At 42.6% G+C, this 20,585-nt stretch overlaps 1 pseudogene; it reads left to right on the top strand.

Annotated features, from left to right (window-relative positions):
* The first annotated feature begins 294 nt into the window (after positions 1–294).
* Positions 295–20,585, top strand: part of LOC147901219 (tryptophan aminotransferase-related protein 4-like) — a 35,018-nt pseudogene continuing 14,727 nt past the window's right edge.

The following is a 20,585-nucleotide window of genomic DNA, read 5'->3' as shown; positions in this document are numbered from 1 at the left end:
TCGAGCAATGAAAATGTATCTACGAAAATCTTGGATTTAGAGGGCTTACCTTGCTAAACGACGCATCTAGTTGTCAATTGCATGCAATATTAATGGGCTTTAGTGCTACTAATCTTCTTCTGCATCAGGACGGACCTCTCCTTCGACCCTCATCAATCCACACCGCATGCGCACAATTAAGTGCATGCAGGAGATAGAGTGGCAAGCCAATCACAAAAACACACGTGTTAAAGGCCCCAAAAAATGCAAAAAAAAAAGCTAATTTCTGCTTTCTCAAATCAGTCCACTTCCCCCATGGGGCAGGCGAAAAGGTCTGGGAGGGGATTGGTGAGAATGGGCCGTTTATGCAAGGACGTAAGTTTGAAGGTCCGACCGATTGTAAGTTGGACGTACGATAGCTTTGTCTTCTTGTACGTTGGACGTACGACAGCTTTGTCGGAAATATGCATCATACACCTCATGCTGAGCTTCAAGAGCTTGATTGCCAGGGCCGCCGCTTCCTCCCTCACCGCCACCCTCTTCACCATTTCTCTCGCTTTCAACCTCATCTTTTCCATTTCCTGCTGGCTCTCGCCCTCCTCCTTCTTCCCGGCTCGCCATATTCACTCTCCAGATCCCGGATGGAGTCGGCCCGCTTCCCTCGCCGCAGAACGCGCTGCCTTTTACGATTGCAGCGGTAACGGCGACTCTCTACGTCTCCAAACGAGGAGCTGCTCTGCGAATGCTACGAATGCTTTGCAGGCCCGCGATGCGCTGAGGCTGTCCCTAAAAGCGATGCAGACGTCTAACGGCGATTCTCTACGTCTCCAAACGAGGAGCTGCTCTGCGAATGCTACGAATGCTTTGCAGGCCCGCGATGCGCTGAGGCTGTCCCTAAAAGCGATGCAGACGTCGAGAGGCAGGCGCTTCTTCCTCTCCTTCTCCCAGTTTCCTCTTCAAAATTCCGGCCAAACTTTCTAGTGTCCGCCGCTCCACGTCAATGGTTAGAATTCTCAGTTGATCCAATGCCCCATCTCAGCCATTTGTTGGATCCCGAGTTCATTGCTCTCCCATGTCCCTCGCCCACCTCCTCTATACAAGACGTCAGGATCTATAGGAGCACATCGTAACCCCGACAAAATGCTGATTGACCGGTCTTAAAGCAGGGTGTTTGGGAGAAATAATTTGGAAAAAAAATTCAGGAAAAATGCTACAGATTGCTCAAGGTGTTACAAGTTCTCGAAAAGAATCATGGTGCTAGTTTATCCTGTTGGTGCCTATACATGCTGAAGCAAGTGTGTTTTTATAGGCATCGAAGATGCCACAACGAAACACTGGATCACAACTCACTGTCTTGCAGCTCTTTGGGTAAACACAAATTGGCTTCAGTAGTATCATCCCGGAAACCTTTTTGTTGCCCTCACGAGTTCTCAGAAGAAAGATCCACAAAATATAAAGCATGCTTCAACGTTCACAAAGCACACGCCGAGGCATTTGTTGTCTAGTCCCACTGAGCTACTTAGCATGGACAACGCATCTAGATTTCTCACTCCTTTCTGGGTGAGCCACTCCCGTGGCTGTTTTTGATGTTATACAATGGAAGAGTGGACCGACATGCTCATGCCAGGCACAATGCAAGTGGATCTCATCCTCGTGGTAAGCATCAAAGCCCCTGGTCGAAGAAGGGAGGCTGTGAAGTTGAAGTCACCTCTAGCCCCTACCTCCATATAAGCTCACAGCCCCGCTTCGTTCCACTAATGAGCCCCTGCCTAAAACAGGGCGCCTCCATTTTGTAGATATTTGAGAGCTAGAAAATATGTGCTCTTGAAGCAAGAGAATATCAAATGACCACCCCACAAGGGCTATCAATAGCTTCTAGTATAAAATCACAGGTTACAATTCTAACATGCACGATTGTGAAAACCAGGCACACCCTATCTCTATCGTGTCTAGTTCATTAATATTGTAAGTGACGAATGGGTCCTTTGATGCTTGGAACCTTGTGTGGCGACGTTTAACTGAGTAGACTCTGCGATATGGAGGTTTAGAGCGGGAGTAATCCAAATCTATGCAACCTCATGCAACACAACAAGACAAAGCACCCATAGACGCACACACAAATGCGTTTACTGAACTAAATAAAAAACTTATGGGCGCGTCTATTTGCTCGTCTATTTTCGCGTCTGGAGACCCGCGTCTATCAGCACGTCTATATATCAAACACATGCACGTATAGATACGCACTTAGACGCTTAAATAGACGTGCTTATAAACGTGTTTATAGACACAAATATAGACGCTTGTCGAACAGACAGACGCATTTATAGACGCATTGATAGACGCGCTTTATTTATTTTTTTTAATTTACAGAATGTTGTGTATGTTGTGTATGCTATATAGTTACAAGAATCCCATATCCACATTGTGTAATTCAATTCTTACAGCCAACCGCATTTTAATTACAATTCTAAATAAAACATTACAACTCCAAAACGCAATAAAATTGAAAGCTCAAAAAGTGCTTGTATATACATATAGCACGAAGCTAAGCCACGTCATGTGGCTTCAAGTACAAAAAATAAGAAAGCTAAGCCACGTCATGTGGCTTCAAGTACAAAAAATAAGAGGAGTGTATATACAAGAGGCATGAAGCCAAGCCAGTGGCTTTAAGTACAAAAAAGAGTAGCTAGCAGTACTTGTACGACTAATCTATGTTCTCCAGGTCCTCGCTCCCTTCCACGCTCCCTTCTGGGCTCCCTTCTACGCCTCCTTCCTCGTCTTCCTCATCGTCTTGTGCACGGGCCTGTAAACAAGGGACAACATATATCAATGTATGAAAAATCAAATCTTTACTTATAATTTTGGCATTATTTAATTACTTTCAAATACCTCGGGGGCCGCTCTAGTAGCCCGAGTATACTGCTCTTCAGTAATCAACCTGTCATCATAGAAGTGCCTCCATGTATCTCCTCTGCGATGGTGGCGGTGGTAGGCTGTCTCCACAGGAGTAGGGTATCTACCATGATCTCAAGTTGCAAGACGACACACTTTGCGGAGGGATTAGTACAAAGAAACAACCGTAGAATAAACTACATAAGCAATATAATTTGAGATTGATACTTACAAATTGGGCCTCCCATGATTCAACACTCCCTGCTCCAAAATGCGCGCTTCCATATTCCTCCATCTGGATCCTCCGTGCCTCCACATGCTGCAGATTGGGGTCCTCCCTCGCTGACTTCATTGCTTTCTTCCACTCACACTTGTGAGCGGTGTGGGGCGGGCCCCTTGGTGGTTGACCTCCCTCAAGCCTGGCAAGCTCCGCTAGTGCCTGCCTCTTAAGCGAAGATCTTTTATTGCCAAGTATCGTAACAATCTTTGACTTGGCCCATTTATCTGTGAACTGGCGATTGGGGGGGTTAGGATACCTAGAGTGAACAGCAGCGAGGGTCTCATCAGCCAACCCCTTTGGCTGGTCTTTGAAGTGGATAAAGCAATCTCTGTAATTGTTAGCAATTATAGAGCGCATGAAGGCCATGATGTCCTTCCCGCGCGCATCTATCAAGATGCCTCCTGTCTGAGTGATGTCATAATAAATCGTACCATCACTCGGAGGCACGTCTAAATCATCTGAATCATCATCGTCCCCACTGCCACCCCTCCCAAAGCACTATGCCATGCATCCCCCACCACTCTCCCTGCTACTACGCTTGCTACCGTGTCGTGTCGAGCTCGTATGCTGGCCACTCATAGCTGGAGACTGCACGGGACTACGCTAACCACTCGTAGCTGGAGAACCGAGTCTCGACGGCACAGGAGTACGTTGATGGCTCTGCAAGATAGAAGGACCTCCTGACGGCATGGGGGAAGGGGCATAAGACGACTGTGCTGACTCCGCTGGGGTGATCTCAGGCGGTATGGGGTGGTTTAGAGTCTGTAATGCCGAATCCTGGGAAGTGTTTAGAGTACCCGTCATATACCCGTATAACTCCGCAGGACTAGAAGGGTGCCCTAAAAGGTTATATAAGTCCTTTCAAATAGATTCGTGGGGATCAGGTGAGCTGGAAGCGCTTCCTGGCCACATGTTGAACTGGAAAAAAGGAAAAAAATCTATTACTGATGAGCTGAGAAGAAAGGGGAAGGGAAGAGAGGCTTACTGTCAGAGCGCGTCTATAGACGCGTCTGATTAGCGTGTCTAACAGAGCATCTAACAGAGCATCTAACAGAGCGTCTATAGATGCGTCTGTCTATGTCTGCAAACAGGCTAGACGCGCCTGTAGATGCGGTTTTAGATGCGCTCTGAGATGCACCTATAGACGCGCTCCGATAGACAGGATTTCTAAAAAGTAGAAAAGGACATTGCACCCGACACACAAACGTGACACTGATACCCAGATCATGCGCTTCTTGGATACGAGAAAGTACAAATCTAAAGAGAGCAAACTTCCAAACAAGATCAACTGTAAAAGGACTTACTTGGATAGAGGTATGGAAGGTTCTTCTTCTTTTTCAAAGTTGCTTCTCCTCCTTGTTCGTCCTCCTCTCCTTTAAGCTTAGAAGTAATTGTGGGTGCCTTTCTCTTAAGTGTAAGCTTGGAAGTAAGTATGGGAGCCTTCCTCTTAAGCAATCAAAACTGTGGATCTGCTAATAAGGAAGGAAGCAAGCCGTGCAAAGTATAAGTATTGTGAAGAAAAGCAAAGCGAGCGCGCTAAAAGTAGGTTTAAAAGCCGTGTCTATAATTGCGTCTAATGGCATGCCTATAGGAGCGTCTAAATACACAGAGTAGATGTGCCTTTAGACATGCCTTTAGATGCGACTGTAGACGTGCTTTTAGACGCGCCTTTAGATGTGCCACAGAGTTTAAATTAAACATTTGAAGAAAGCAAATTTGGTGGGTTGTTTGTTTGTAGGATGTCTTCATCTTCAAGTAACTCCAGTGAGGATGAATCCCTCCATATCCACCATCGCTCCACCATCGCGAAATGTGGTTGGAGCAAAAAATCAAATGTTTGTGTGATCGATGTCGAGGAAACATGTAACGTGCACGCAGGATTACACTCAATCATATCTCAAAGTATGGAGAATGGGATGTGATCGTAAATAGGGTAAGGGTTTGTAAGTTAAGGTTGATTGAGATATCTATGGGTATTCATATGTTTGAGTTATGATCCCATTTTAATTTGATACAGGATGCAGTGCCACACCCACATATGTTGCCCTATGCTCACCGTGAGGAGACGAAGCGTCGGCGATATGAGGTGGGATCTTCAAGAGGGACCATTACGGATGCATGGAGTGATGGTGATAGTAGCCCTCCGCCATTACCTCATGAAGCCATGGAGGAGGAGGTGTTTGATGATATGGTGCGGCATTTATATATCCATCAAGGGAGGGATGATAGCATGGAGCAAGATGATCTTTTTACTGCAGCATCGACTCCACTGTTTGAGGGGTGCACATTCTCTGTTCTACGTGCCTCCCTTGAGTTACTAAACTTGCAAACCATCTATGGATGGAGCAATGCAAGTTTGAATGCATTACTCAAGTAAGCCTTAAAGTCTATTTTGCAAACATGGTGAATTATGCTAGTGGGTCAATTACTCGAATGTTTTTCCTCATTTATGGTCTTCACGTGCAGGCTATTGTGTAAAATGCTTCCAAGGGAGAATAAACTACCGACCTCAAGAGATATGGCAAGGCAACATGTGACCTCTCTTAGAGGCTTAGATTACAAGTGCATCCATGCATGTGTCAACGATTGCGTTTTATTTCGTGGACTACATAAGGATGCAAGAGAGTGTCCTACTTGTGGAGAGGCAAGATATAGAGCAGATCTCAAAACCTTGGACGTGCCTCGTAAGGTATTGCGACATTTTTCCATAATCCCTCGCATCCAACATATGTTCAAGTGCAAATCTATTGCAGAGCTCATGTCATGGCATTCCTCCCATCGATCAACCGATGGCAAGTGGAGAACTCCTGCGGACTCTCCTACGTGGAAGCATATTGAAGACACATGGCCAAGCTTCAAGGAAGAACCTAGGAGCTTGAGACTTGGATTGGGTATGGACGGCGTGAACCCATTTGGTCTCAAAAGAACGTTTTACAGTGTATGGCCAGTGGTATTGGTGAATTACAATCTTCCACCCTTTATGGCTATTAAGAAAGGACATGTTATGGTGTCCCTTCTAATTCCAGGGAAACATAAAGTCAAAAACCCTGATGTTTATTTGGAGCCTTTGATTGACGAGCTAGAGATACTTTGGAGAGGTATCGAGGTGCATGATGTGAGCAGGCCTCCCTCGTCACGAGACTTCAACTGCAAAGCAGTCTTGATGTGGACGATGCATGACTTCCCAGGCTATGGCGAGTGTTCAGGTAAGCATTGCATTTCTAATTATGAATAGGCAAAGGATGTGGCACCCTAAGCCCACCTTCCACTCTTAATTGCGTCTATTGTTCAGGTCTCACTACATTCGGTTACCATGCATGTCCTGTTTGTGGTCCTTCACTAGTTGCCTCATGGGCAGACGCATTGAATAAGGTCATCTATGAGAATCACCATCGATTTCTCCCACCTGATCATCCTAGATATGTTGCCCCTTGGAATGAAGTCCTCCCACAATCACTCACCGTGGGAGATTGGATGAGAATTTGGGACGGTTCCATGACTCCTCCACCACTTGGCATGAGCCGGTAAGGGTTTGTAACTATTGGCTGGAAGTAAAGATTGGCTATATTGGTTGAAAGTAAAGATTGCCCGCTAACACTTTATTTTGTTTAGATTCTCCATCTTTTATCGTTTACCATATTGGTCCCAACTCAAGATCAATCACCCGCTTGATCCCATGCATATCTTCAAGAATGTGGCATCTACCATTTGGGAGCATTTGAATGGGACACGAGATTCGGTAGGCATAAGGGAGGATCTACATACCACAGGGAGGATGCGTGAAGCTTGGCCTCAAGAGAGACCAAATGGTCGTGTTTTTTTACCTCGTGCACCGTGGATGTTATCAAAGCTAGAGATGGCGACGGTGAAGCGTGCTATTACTACAATTCGTACTCCCACTAGATGCATGAGGTGTTTGAAGGGAGCCTTTACAAAGAGCAAGAAAAGAGGTGTAGAGCAATTATATGGCTTGAAATCTCATGATTGGCACAAGATGCTCCAAGTAAGTATTTTATGTGCATAATATATTTTTCCTTTCAAATTTGTGAGTGAATAATTATAAGCAACTAATCAACCACCTCCTCGTGGGTTTAGTTCATACTACCTACTAGCATTTCACGTAGTGCATCGAAGGACGTGAAAAATTGTATTTACAAGATGGGTGAGCTTGTGAGGTACTTTACATGATACAAAATATGATGCGTATCAATGCTCCGTGCAAGTTTGAATTCATATTGCTAATATGTTGTACTTTTTCATTTCTAGGTATGTGAGCTAAAAGGAAATAGATCCCACCACGCTTGAGAATGCTCGAGTTATGTCAGTGGAGGCAGTTTGTTTAGTGGAGGAGACATTTCCACGTTCTATTGTCACAAGCCAACTACATCTCGTAGTGCATTTGGTGGATGAGATTGCTTTATGCGGTACTATACATGCATGATGGTTGTTCTTCCTGGAGCGCTTCATGAAGACCTTGAAGGGCTTCGTGAGACAAAATGCAAGACCCGAAGGTATCATGGCCGAGGGTTGGTTGGTACAAGAGTCACTTGTATATATTTCTGAGTTTCTTATTGATGTGGATAGCTCTCTCCCACGACATTGGAGAGATGATGAAGACCTAAGGATGACCTCTATTGTGCCTCAAGGAAAAGGACACAACAAAGTAATAGACACGGAGTTGCATAATAGTATCAACCTCTTTTGTATGCTTAATAGTGGTGATGAAAAGATGGGTGACAAGATACGAGGATGCAAATGCAAGAAGACAAGAAGAAAGGGCCCTCTTTCGTACACACCACGGATCTCGTGTACCATACCCTCAGTATCTAAGAGCACTTCCAAAGGATATTCATGTGGATTGGCTACTTGATGAAATGGAGAAAGCAGAGAAAGACGAGGGGATGCATATCACAATGGAAGAGTGGGAGTATGCTAGGGGATGCATGAGCAAGGTCGGTATATAGAATGTTATGCATAAGTTAGGAGCTTTCAATAATTTAGATTGCTTATTTAATTGATTTTTTCTTGGTGTAGTGCACTATGTTCAATGCTATATGGTGTGAGGGCAAGCATCTTCGAACACAACGGATTTATGATAAGAGAAACACACAAGATTGCGGCATCATTGCTAGCTTTGAGGGAGCCAATGGAGCCATGGATGATTATTGTGGCATAATCCAAGATATTATTATGCTTGACTTTCGACGCTTCTTTGTGTATGTTTTGGATGTAAAGTGGTTTAAGGACGTGGTGGAAAGAGGCCCTAATGCAACAATCAAACGCCATGCAAGTGGCTTTGTAACTATTGACTCCACAAAGTTTTGGCAAAGTAGGAAGGACACACTAGTACTACCGCAACAATGTGAACAGGTACTATGCACACATATAAAAATACTCGTTTTTAAATATTTGATGCAAGAAAAATAACATGATTGTATTTGTGTTTGAATTAGGTTGTCTATCAACCAATGGTGGATAATAATAGATGGTGGCATGTCATACCTATTATGCCACATTCCAAAGTGATGTATAGTACATTTACTAATATGGAGCGTATGGAGGATGATCATGGCCATGGACGTGATGATGACCGTGATACGAGAGAGGAGGATGATCATGAGATAGGAGATACAGATATTGAGGCCATTACCCGTGAGGACGAGCCTACCATTCAAGATGCTGATTTCGATGAGCACATGAGTGGCACAAGTAGTAGTGGGTTGAATGTATTTGTAGATCTAAACACTTGTTTGGATTTTGAAGTAGATAGTTTCGCAAGGGTTGATCTCATTGAGGATGAGATTGAACCGTAGCCCCATAATTGATATTGGCAAAACTATTTTACATATTGTCTCATTCTCCTCATCTCACTTAATTCTTGTATATGTAGGCTTGCAAAAAATTATGTGCTTTGGTAATCATGGGCAATGTTTGGAAAGCAATGATGTACACCAAAATCTCACTTTCTATATTCTCTAGTTTGCGTCTATCTACGTGTCTAAATGCGCGTCTGATTCTCAGTGTAAACGTGCAAATAAATGCGCTAATACACGCACATATAGATGCACTGATAAACACGATGTTAGACGGGCTCGTATCTTCTCAGTTTAGACGCACAAGTAGACGCGTTAATTTATGCACAAATAGACGAGCTTTTAGATGCGCTTTTAGACGCACCCATAATTCCTCTACTAAAGCAATGCCTATAGACGCGCCCGCTATTTTGTGCGTCTACCAAGCGCGTCTATAGTTGCTTTGTGTTGTTGTGCAAGAGGCACCAATAGCTCCAAATTCACCTCAATGAGGGTCATCAATAAGAAAATGGAGACTCCTAGCCTCCTAATAGCACATTGGTTCAGAACCCAATGCATCACTTGGTAAAGCTTCTCGATGGCTTCTCTATAAACAAATCACTCCTATCGTGCATCCACAATTGCACCTGCTCTAGGGAAAGCAATCTAGAAGATGGTAGTGTGATCATATGCTAGCCACCATTTCGGATAAGCCACTCCTCAAGTCTTTAGACTTGTTGCATGTGAATCTCTTTCTCTAAATATCCATTTAGAAATGCATTCTTGACATCTAGTTGATGCATGTTTAGTATGTTGATGGTTGCCAATAAGACCAAATATCTTATAGAATCGATTTTGTATATTGGAGCATAGGTTTCTTCATAGTCTTGTCCATTTTGTTGTGCAAATCCTTTTGTAACAAGTCTTACTTTCTCTCATGCTACCATTTAGATTGTACTTAAACTTGTAAACCCATTCCATTGTAGTTGCCTTCTTTCCTAGTGGCAAGCTACATAGTTGCTAAGTGTTGTTTCTATACAATGCATCCACTTCTTGATTCATTGCTTTCTGCCATCTTGCCTGTTGCTAAACTACAACTTCAAAATATATTGCTATTTTGTTTACATGATTGTTATCATAGGAGCATAATTTGTGCTTTAACTTGGATTGATTTCCCTTGCTAGTTGTTTCCTTTTTCTTGTTGATGTTGATGTTCTTAGTTCTTCTTGTTCAACTACTTGCTCTGATTTCTCTTCAATATCTTCTTTAGTTTGTATCATTTTTATGATGTGGATTTCATCCACTTTGAATTCTCATCAAACACATCTTTGGAGACAATAGTTTTCTTGTTGATGGGATCATAAAGCATATAAGCTTTGTTTTATTCATTGTAACCAATCATATTGCATTTTGTTGATTTCACATCAAGTTTCCTTTTATAAATATCATGTATATGAGTATATGCAATATGGGGAACTGGATGGACCTACGTAGACTAGCTATAACCTATCTCATTAAATTGCTTGCATAACATATATTAGGCCTTGGATCTATGACTAGGTCCTCATACTGGTCTATATAGTTTCGATTTTATGGGGTTGATTCTCCAGAGATTAGGCTAAAGGCTCAAAATCTAATTAATTTTTCACTTTCCAATGCATGAAATAAAGTATAGAAAAGATGCAAAGTTTAAAGTGCATAAAAGATGATGATGTGGTTTTCAAGTACACATGCAAGGAGTGTGCTAGTGCAGAGGTGTGCCTATCAAGCAATAAAATGCTATGGCACAGAGTGTCGAAAGAAATCAGGGGCATGTGTGCTTGCAAGGCTTTGTATACCTAGGAGAAGCACTACTAATGTGGCATGATGACATGGCATGTTGGTATGGTACTAGTGACATGCTTGTTGATGTGGCATTACTGGTGACATGCATGTTGATGTGGTTGTTTGCATGGCTTATCTACCACATGTCCTGCTAGGGCTAAATCTTATCTTGATCTACCATGTGGCTTTCTGTATGTACAAAAATGATTTACTCTATATCATAGGTATTATAATGGAATTATATTTGTTGCTATGGGATGCTCAAGAATTGTTCACTCTTTATCATAGGTATTATAATTGCATTTTGCTAGTTCCTATGGGATGCTCAATTTGCATGAGAGCTACTCCAATTTCCACAAATGCTAGCATTTCTTACAACTATAAAGAATGGCCTATTGCAATCTCATAATTGCAACCCTTATGCTTTAGTAAGAATCACCTTTAAAGTTTGAAAAGATCTTTCTTGTTGATTAGTCATCTTGTAATGCTTTACTTTTCCAAGTGACTTCATTAGAGGATCTGAAATATAAGTACAGTTCTTGATGATTTTTAAAAAAAAAAAGCTGCATGGTCCTTGAAATGGACTATTTTCTTAGGGTCACAACCAAATTACAAACTCGTTGGGATCCCATAAATAGATACAAGGAACCAAATGTTCATTGGAATTCCATTAACAAATACAATGATCCAAATATTCAATATGGGCTTGAAATAGACTAGTACTTTTAGGATTTAGATACAAGTGGCAACTCTTTAGAAGTAAAAATTTATATATGCTTCTTATTTTTATATGCGTCTTTGCTAAAAACCAGTGTCATTCAAAATTACCACATAGTCTTAACATTTAGTGAATAGTTAATCCATCATTCTACTAAAGCTAGTTAGTTAGGTCCAAAGGCATAGCTAAAAACTTATAATATCTCAGTACACATCCTAGCAGTTTATGTGGTAAATGTGAACTCTACTACCATAAATTTATTCAAAGCTCGATATTCAATGTACTGCATACCATTTAAATTAAAGAGGTCCATCAAAATTCCCCAATGTCGTGCGTGCTAACTCTGATACTTTTTCCAAACAGAGGTGTTATGGGTTTGATGTCCTACATGCTGGATACACAACAAGACAAAGCACCTACAAACATGCACATAGATGCGTCTACTGAACTAAATAACAAACTTACGGGTGTGTCTATTTACGCGTCTATTTTTGCATCTAGAGACCCGCATCTAACAGCGTGTCTATATGGTAGACACATGCGCGTATAGATGCGCATTAGATGCATAAATAGATGCTCTACTTAAAAATTTTAAAAACAGACAGACGCATCGTTAAACGCGTGTATAGATGCATTTTTAAACGGTCTTATAAACGTGTTTATAGACGTGCAAATAGACGCTTCTTGAACAGACAGACGCGTATATAGACGCGTTTATAGACGCACTGATAGACGCGCTTTATAATATTTTTTTTTAAATTTACAGAATGTTGTGTATGTCGTGTATGCTATATAGTTACAAGAATCCCATTTCCACATTGTGTAATTCAATTCTTACAGCCAACCGCATTTTAATTACAATTCCAAATAAAACATTACAACTCCAAAATGCAATAAAATTGAAAGCTCAAAAAGTGCTTGTATGTACATATACACGAAGCTAAGCCAAGTCATGTGGCTTCAAGTACAAAAAATAAGAGGAGTGTATATACAAGAGGCACGAAGCCAAGCCAGTGGCTTTAAGTATAAAAAAGAGTAGCTAGCACTACTTCTACAACTAATCCTCTCTCCCTTCCACGCTCCCTTCTGCGCTCCCTTCTCCGCCTCCTTCCTCGTCTTCTTTCTCGTCGTCTTGTGCAGGGACCTGTAAACAAGGGACAACATATATCAATGTATGAAAAATCAAATCTTTACTTATAATATTGACATTATTTAATTGCTTTCAAATACCTCGAGGGCCGCTCCATTAGCCTGGATATACTGCTCCTCAGTAATCAACCCGTCATGATAGAAGTGCCTCCATGTATCTCCTCTGTGATGGTGGCGGTGGTAGGCTGTCTCGACAAGAGTAGGGTATCTGCCCACGATATCAAGCTACAAGACGACACAATTTGCAGAGGGATTAGTACAAAGAAACAACCTCCTAATAAACTACATCAGCAATATAATTTGAGATCAATACTTACAAATTGGGCCTCCCATGAATCAACACCCCCTGCTCCAAAATGCACGCTTCCATATTGCTCCATCTAGATCCTTCGTGCCTCCATGTGCTGCAGACTGGGGTCCTCCCTCGCTGACTTCATTGCTTTCTTCCACTCACGCTTGTGAGCGGTGTGGGGCGGGCACCTTGGTGGTTGACCTCCCTTGAGCCTGGCAAGCTCCGCTAGTGCCTGCCTCTTAAGCGAAGATCTTTTATTACCAAGTATCATAACAATCTTTGACTTGGCCCATTTATATGTGAACTGGCGATTGGGGGGGTTAGGATACCTAGAGCGAACAGCAACGAGGGTCTCATCAGCCAACCTCTTTGGCTGGTCTTTGTAGTGGATAAAGCAATCTCTGTAATTGTTAGCAATTACAGAGCACATGAAGGCCGTCCTTCCACCGTGCATCCATCAAGATGCCTCCTATCTGAGTGATGTCATAGAATATCGTACCATCACCCGGAGGCACGTCTAAATCATCTGAATCATCATCGTCCCCATCGCCACCCCTCCCAAAGCACTGTGCCATGCATCCCCCACCGCTCTCCTTGCTACTACGCCTGCTACCGTGTCGTGTCGAGCTAGTACGCTGGCCACTCGTAGTTGGAGACTCACGGGACTACGTGGACCACTCGTAGCTGGAGAACTGAGTCTCGACTGCACAGGAGTACGTCAACGGCTCTGCGATACAAAAGGACCTCCTGACGGCATGGGGGAAGGGGCATAAGATGGCATGGCGGAAGGGGCATAAGACAGCATGGGGGAAGGGACATAAGACGGCATGGGAGATGGGCCCGCGCTGTGTAGCCGACTAGGCTATGTTGACTCCGCTGGGGTGATCTCAGCTGGTGTGGGGTGGTTTGGAGTCTATAGTGCCAACTCCTGGGGGGGTTTAGAGTACCCATCATATACTCGTATAACTTCGCAGGACTAGGAGGGTGCCCTAAAAGGTTATATAAGTCCCTAAAAATAGACTCCCGGAGATTAGGTGATCCCGAAGAGCTTCCTGGCCACATGATGAACTGGAAAAAAGAAAAAAAGACGATTACTGATGAGCTGAGAAGAAAGGGGAAGGGAAGAGAGGATGACTGTCGGCTCACTGTCAGAGCGCGTCTATAGACGCGTCTAATTAGCGCATCTATTTTTGCATATAACAGCGCATCTATAGACGCGACTGTCTGTGTCTACAAACAGGCTAGACGCACGTCTAAACGCGCTTGTAGATGCGGTTTTAGATGTGCTCTGAGATGCGCCTATAGACACGCTCCAATAGACGGACTTTTCTAAAAAGTAGAAAAGGACATGCGCCCGACACTAAAACGTAACACTGATACCCAAATCATGCGTTTTTTGGATATGAGAAAGTACAAATCCAAAGAGAGCAAACTTCCAAAAAAGATCAACTGCAAAAAGACTTACCTTGGATAGAGGTATGGAAGGTTCTTCTCCTTTTTCAAAGTTTCTTCTCTTCCTTGTTCGCCCTCTTCTCCTTTAAGCTTGGAAGTAAGTGTGGATGCCTTCCTCTTAAGCGTCGAAACTGTACATCTGCTAATAGCGAAACAAGCAAGACGCGCGAAGTATAAGTAATGTGAAGAAAAGCAAAGCAAGCGCGCTAAAAGCACATTTAAAAGCCGTGTCTATAGACGCGTCTAATATACGCGTCTATATACACGTCTAAATACACAGATCAGATGCAGTTTTAGATGCGCTTGTAGATGTGCACCATAGAATAGATAGACGCGGTTTTAGACGCGCTTGTAGACGTGCACCGGAGAATAGACAGACGCGGTCTTAGATGCGCCTTTAGACGCGCCACAGAGTTTTAAATTAAATATTTGAAGAAAAGCAAATTTTTTTGGGTTGTTTTTTTGTAGGATGTCTTCATCTTCAACAAGTAGCTCCAGTGAGGATGAATCCCTCCGTATCCACCATCGCGAAATGTGATTGGAGCAAAAAATCAAATGTATGTGTGATCAATGTCGAGGAAACATGTATCGTGCACGCAGGATTACACTCAATCACATCTCAAAGTATGGAGAATGGGATGCGACTGTAAACATGGTATGGGTTTGTAAGTTAAGGTTGATTGAGATACCTATGGGTGTTCATATGTTTGAGTTATGATCCTGTTTTAATTTGATACAGGATGCAGTGCCACACCCGCATATGTTGCCCTATGCTCGCCGTGAGGAGGCGAAGCGTCGGCGATATGAGGTGGGATCTTCACGAGGGACCATTACGGATGCATGGAGTGATGGTGATAGTAGCCCTCCACCATTACCTCATGAAGCCGTGGAGGAGGAGGTGTTTGATGATATGGTGCGAGATTTATATGTCCATTAAGGGAGGGATGATAGCATGGAGCAGGATGATCTTTTTACTGCAGCATTGACTCCACTGTTTGAGGTGTGCACATTCTCTGTTCTATGTGCCTCCCTTGAGTTACTAAACTTGCAAACCATCTATGGATGGAGCATTGCAAGTTTGAATGCATTACTCAAGTAAGCTTTAAAGTCTATTTTGCAAACATGGTGAATTATGCTAGTGGGTCAATTACTCGAATGCTTTTCCTCATTCATGGTCTTCACGTTCAGGCTATTGCGTAAAATGCTTCCAAGGGAGAATAAACTACCGACCTCAAGAGATATGGCAAGGCAACATGTGACCTCTCTTGGAGGATTAGATTACAAGCGCATCCATGCATGTGTCAATGATTGCGTTTTATTTCGTGGACTACATAAGGATGCAAGAGAGTGTCCTACTTGTGGAGAGGCAAGATATAGAGAAGATCTCAAAACCTTGGACGTGCCTCGTAAGGTATTGCGACATTTTCCCATAATCCCTCGCATCCAACATATGTTCAAGTGCAAATCTATTGTAGAGCTCATGTCATGGCATTCCTCCCATCAATCAACCGATGGCAAGTGGAGAACTCCCGCGGACTCTCCTACGTGGAAGCATATTGAAGACACATGGCCAAGCTTCAAGGAAGAACCTAGGAGCTTGAGACTTGGATTGGGTATGGACGGCGTGAATCCATTTGGTCTCAAAAGAACGTCTTACAGTGTATGGCCAGTGGTATTGGTGAATTACAATCTTCCACCCTCTATGGCTATTAAGAAAGGACATGTTATGCTGTCCCTTCTAATTCTAGGGAAACATAAAGCCAAAAACCCTGATGTTTATTCGGAGCCTTTGATTGACGAGCTAGAGATACTTTCGAGAGGTATCGAGGTGCATGATGTGAGCAGGCCTCCCTCGTCACGAGACTTCAACTGCAAAGCAGTCTTGATGTGGATGATGCATGACTTCCCAGGCTATGGCGAGTGTTCAGGTAAGCATTGCACTTCTAATTATGAATAGGCAAAGGATGTGGCACCCTAAACCCACCTAACTCTTAGTTGCGTCTATTGTTCAGGTCTCACTACATCGGGTTACCATGCATGTCCTGTTTGTGGTCCTTCGCTAGTTGCCTCACGGGCAGACGCATTGAATAAGGTCATCTACGAGAATCACCATCGATTTCTCCCACCTGATCATCCTAGATATGTTGCCCCTTGGAATGAAGTCCTCCCACAATCACTCACTGCGGGAGATTGGATGAGAATTTGGGACGGTTCCACGACTTCTCCACCACTCGGCATGAGCCGGTAAGGGTTTGTAACTATTGTGTGCTATATTGGAAGGAAATAAAGATTGCCCGCTAACACTTTATTTTGTTTAGATACTCCATCTTTCATCGTTTACCATATTGGTCCCACCTCAAGATCAATCACCTGCTTGATCCCATGCATATCTTCAAGAATGTGGCATCTACCATTTGGGAGCATTTGAATGGGACACGAGATTCCGTAGGCATAAGGGAGGATCTATATACCACAGGGAGGATGCGTGAAGCTTGGCCACAAGAGAGACCAAATGGGCGTTTTTTTAAACCTCGTGCACCGTCGAGGTTATCAAAGCTAGAGATGGCGACAGTGAAGCGCGCTATTACTACAATTCGTACTCCCACTGGATGCATGAGGTGTTTGAAGGGAGCCTTTACAAAGAGCAAGAAAAGAGGTGTAGAGCAATTATATGGCTTGAAATCTCATGATTGGCACAAGATGCTCCAAGTAAGTATTTTATGTGCATAATATCTTTTTCCTTTCAAATTTGTGAGTGAATAATTATAAGCAACTAATCAACCACCTCCTCGTGGGTTCAGTTCATACTACCTACTAGCATTTCACGTAGTGCATCGAAGGACGTGAAAAATTGTATTTACAAGATGGGCGAGCTTGTGAGGTACTTTACATGATACAAAATATGATGCATATCAATGCTCCATGCAAGTTTGAATGCATATTGCTAATATGATGTACTTTTTTATTTCTAGGCATGTGAGCTCAAAGGAAATAGATCCCACCACACTTGCGAATGCTCGAGTTATGTCAGTGGAGGTGGTTTGTTTACTGGAGGAGACATTTCCACGTTCTATTCTCACAAGCCAACTACATCTTATCATGCATTTGGTGGATGAGATTGCTATATGCGGTACTCTACATGCACGATGGTTGTTCTTCCTCGAGTGCTTCATGAAGACCTTGAAGGGCTTCGTGAGACAAAATGCAAGACCCGAAGGTAGCATGGCTGAGGGTTGGTTGGTACAAAAGTCACTTGTATATATTTCTGAGTTTCTTGTTGATGTGGATAGCTCTCTCCCACGACTATGGAGAGATGATGAAGAGCTAAGGATGACATCTATTGTGCCTCAAGGGAAAGGACGCAACAAAGTAATAGACACGGAGTTGCATAATAGTATCAACCTCTATTGCGTGCTTAATAGTGATGTGATGAAAAGATGGGTGACAAGATACGAGGATGCAAAGGCAAGAAGACAAGAAGAAAGGGCCCTCTTTCGTACACACCACGGATCTCGTGTGCCATACCCTCAGTATCTAAGAGAAAAATATTTGATGCAAGAAAAATAACATGATTGTATTTGTGTTTGAATTAGGTTGTCTATCAACCAATGGTGGATAATAATAGATGGTGGCATGTCATACCTATTATGTCACGTTCCAAAGTGATGTATAATACATTTACTAATATGGAGCGTATGGAGGATGATCATGGCCATGGACGTGATGATGACTGTGATACGAGAGAGGAGGATGATCATGAGATAGGAGATACAGATATTGAGGCCATTACCGTGAGGACAAGCCTACCATTGGTGATGCTGATTTCGATGAGCACATGAGTAGCACAAGTAGTAGTGGGTTGAATGTATTTGTAGATCTAAACACTTGTTTGGATTTTGAAGTAGATAGTTTGGCAAGGGTTGATCTCATTAAGGATGAGATTGAACCGTAGCCCATCATTGATATTGGCAAAACTATTTTACATATTGTCTCATTCTCCTCACCTCACTTAATTTTTGTATATGTGGGCTTGCAAAAAAGCATTGATGTTTTTGTTAAAATTATGTGCTTTGGTAATCATGGGCAATGTTTGGAAAGCAATGATGTACACCAAAATCTCACTTTCTGTATTCTCTGGTTTGCGTCTAAATACGCGTCTAATTCCCAGTGTAAACGCGCAAATAAACCCCCTAATACACGCGCAAATAGACGCGCTGATAAACGCAATGTTAGACGGGCCCGTATTTTCTCAGTTTAGACGCGCAAATAAACGCATTGATAAACGCAATGTTAGATGGGCCCGTATTTTCTCAGTTTAAACACGCAAATAGACATGTTAATACACGCGCAAATAGACGAGCTATTAGATGCGCTATTAAACGTGCCCGTAATTCCTCTACTCAAGCAACGCCTATAGACGCGCTCGCTATTTTGTGCGTCTATCAAGCACGTTTATAGTTGCTTTGTGGTGTTGTGATATATGCACGAGAATTTTACTTGTGACATGTACTATTCGAGTGTTTGCCAAAACTAAATGCCCAAATGATAGTTTAATAAGCCCAATGCGTCACATTATATGTACATAAATAGGTCAGCTTTCACATTTGCAAAATTTCTCCTCACAACTATCAAAAAGGGAGTGTAATAAGAAGCCACATACACACAGTTGTGTCAAATATATTGAGAAAACCTTCCACTTGCAATTTTCTGCTTATTATTGTCAGTGAGTATGAGACCATAGACACAAAGGACGAGCATTATCTAATCTTTTCCCTCTTGCAAAATACACAAATTCGGTTTACTGAGAGCCTTCACAAAAACCATGAACAATAAAAATTGATATATCTTCTAATGCCAGACACAAGGTGCTCGCTTCAGCCCATAAAGCTTTGGCTTGACTAGAATAAACAAATCTTGGGCCTGCTGCATGTAGACTCTCTCTTGGAGATTCCCATTAAGAGTTGTTTTGACATCTGTTTCATAAGCAACCACAAAGTGCAACCAGTTTTATGATGCCACCTCAGTGGTTTCAAAGGGGCTGCTTAACATGTTCATCCTATGAAGCAAGTGGAATCTATCCATCTTTTGTATACATGGCTTTGATTCTATAGAGCATCTGCTTCAACATGGAGCCACTCAATGCTCATGGGCTTAAATTCAGTCACAATATCTAAAGAAGTATCTTCATCATGAAGCATCCATGCTCTCAGAATTGTCAAAGATGTCATCCCAATTAATAAGAATGATTTTAGTAAAGAAAAGCCTATGCTCTCCTGATCAAACACTATATATCCAAGGTCATCTAAGATCTACTGATGATGAAAAAGAACGGAGTGATGCTCAGTCTCTTCTAGTGTCATTGGTTGAATGTGATGAAGTCCTAGACCCTAGTCACGCTTCAAGCAAGCTAGCAATAAATGGAGATACTAGCTGCCATGGACAAATGTCCATTAAAAACCTAAACTTCAACAGCCTCTTCAGTGAAGGGATGGTGTGCTGCATGCTTTGAAGTAGCTACCCTCAAGTACTGACTACTTCATGATGTTCTATAGTTACATGTGCCCTCATTAACCAAATATAGTTGGAGATAAGTTATTGAACACGGCCCATGTAACCACGGACCACGTGAGAACCACAGCATGAAGTCATACACCAGGTGGTCTCTGAAAGGACATTGTTGGCAATTAAGGCTCATGCATACCAAGACATATAATCTATACTCCAAGACATGAAGTCATACACCAAGTGGTCTCTGAAAGAACATTGTTGGCAATTAAGGCTCAGGCATACCAAGACATATAATTATCTTTAGTTGGAGATAAGTTGTTGAACACGGCCCATGTAACCACGGACCACGTGAGAACCGCAGCATGAAGTCATACACGAGGTGGTCTCTGAAAGGACATTATTGGCAATCAAGGCTCACACATACCAAGACATATAATCTATACTACAAATCATCTTTTCGCTAGGGAATATTGGGGAGGAAATCTACTAATGCCAATTAATAGGGCTACAGGAGAAACAAAATGTACTAAAATGCTCATCAACAAACTCCTCATCCAGCAGCTCCTTGATCAAAGCAAATATCTTGTAGGCTAGTGCCATATGCTCAAAGGAAGAGTCATGTGGCCTGTGCAAAAAAGGAAAAGAGACAAAACTGAAGGGCATGTTAGAATATGAAGCCAAGTTGAGTCAGTTTGGTGT

The sequence above is a fragment of the Dipteris shenzhenensis genome, chromosome 6, assembly GCF_047967505.1.
Source record: "Dipteris shenzhenensis isolate YYH24624 ecotype China chromosome 6, Dip_SZ_1.0, whole genome shotgun sequence".
NCBI classification, from domain to species: Eukaryota; Viridiplantae; Streptophyta; class Polypodiopsida; order Gleicheniales; family Dipteridaceae; genus Dipteris; species Dipteris shenzhenensis.
Note: the sequence above shows the minus strand (reverse complement) of the source record. Positions and strands in the feature narration are given on the sequence as shown.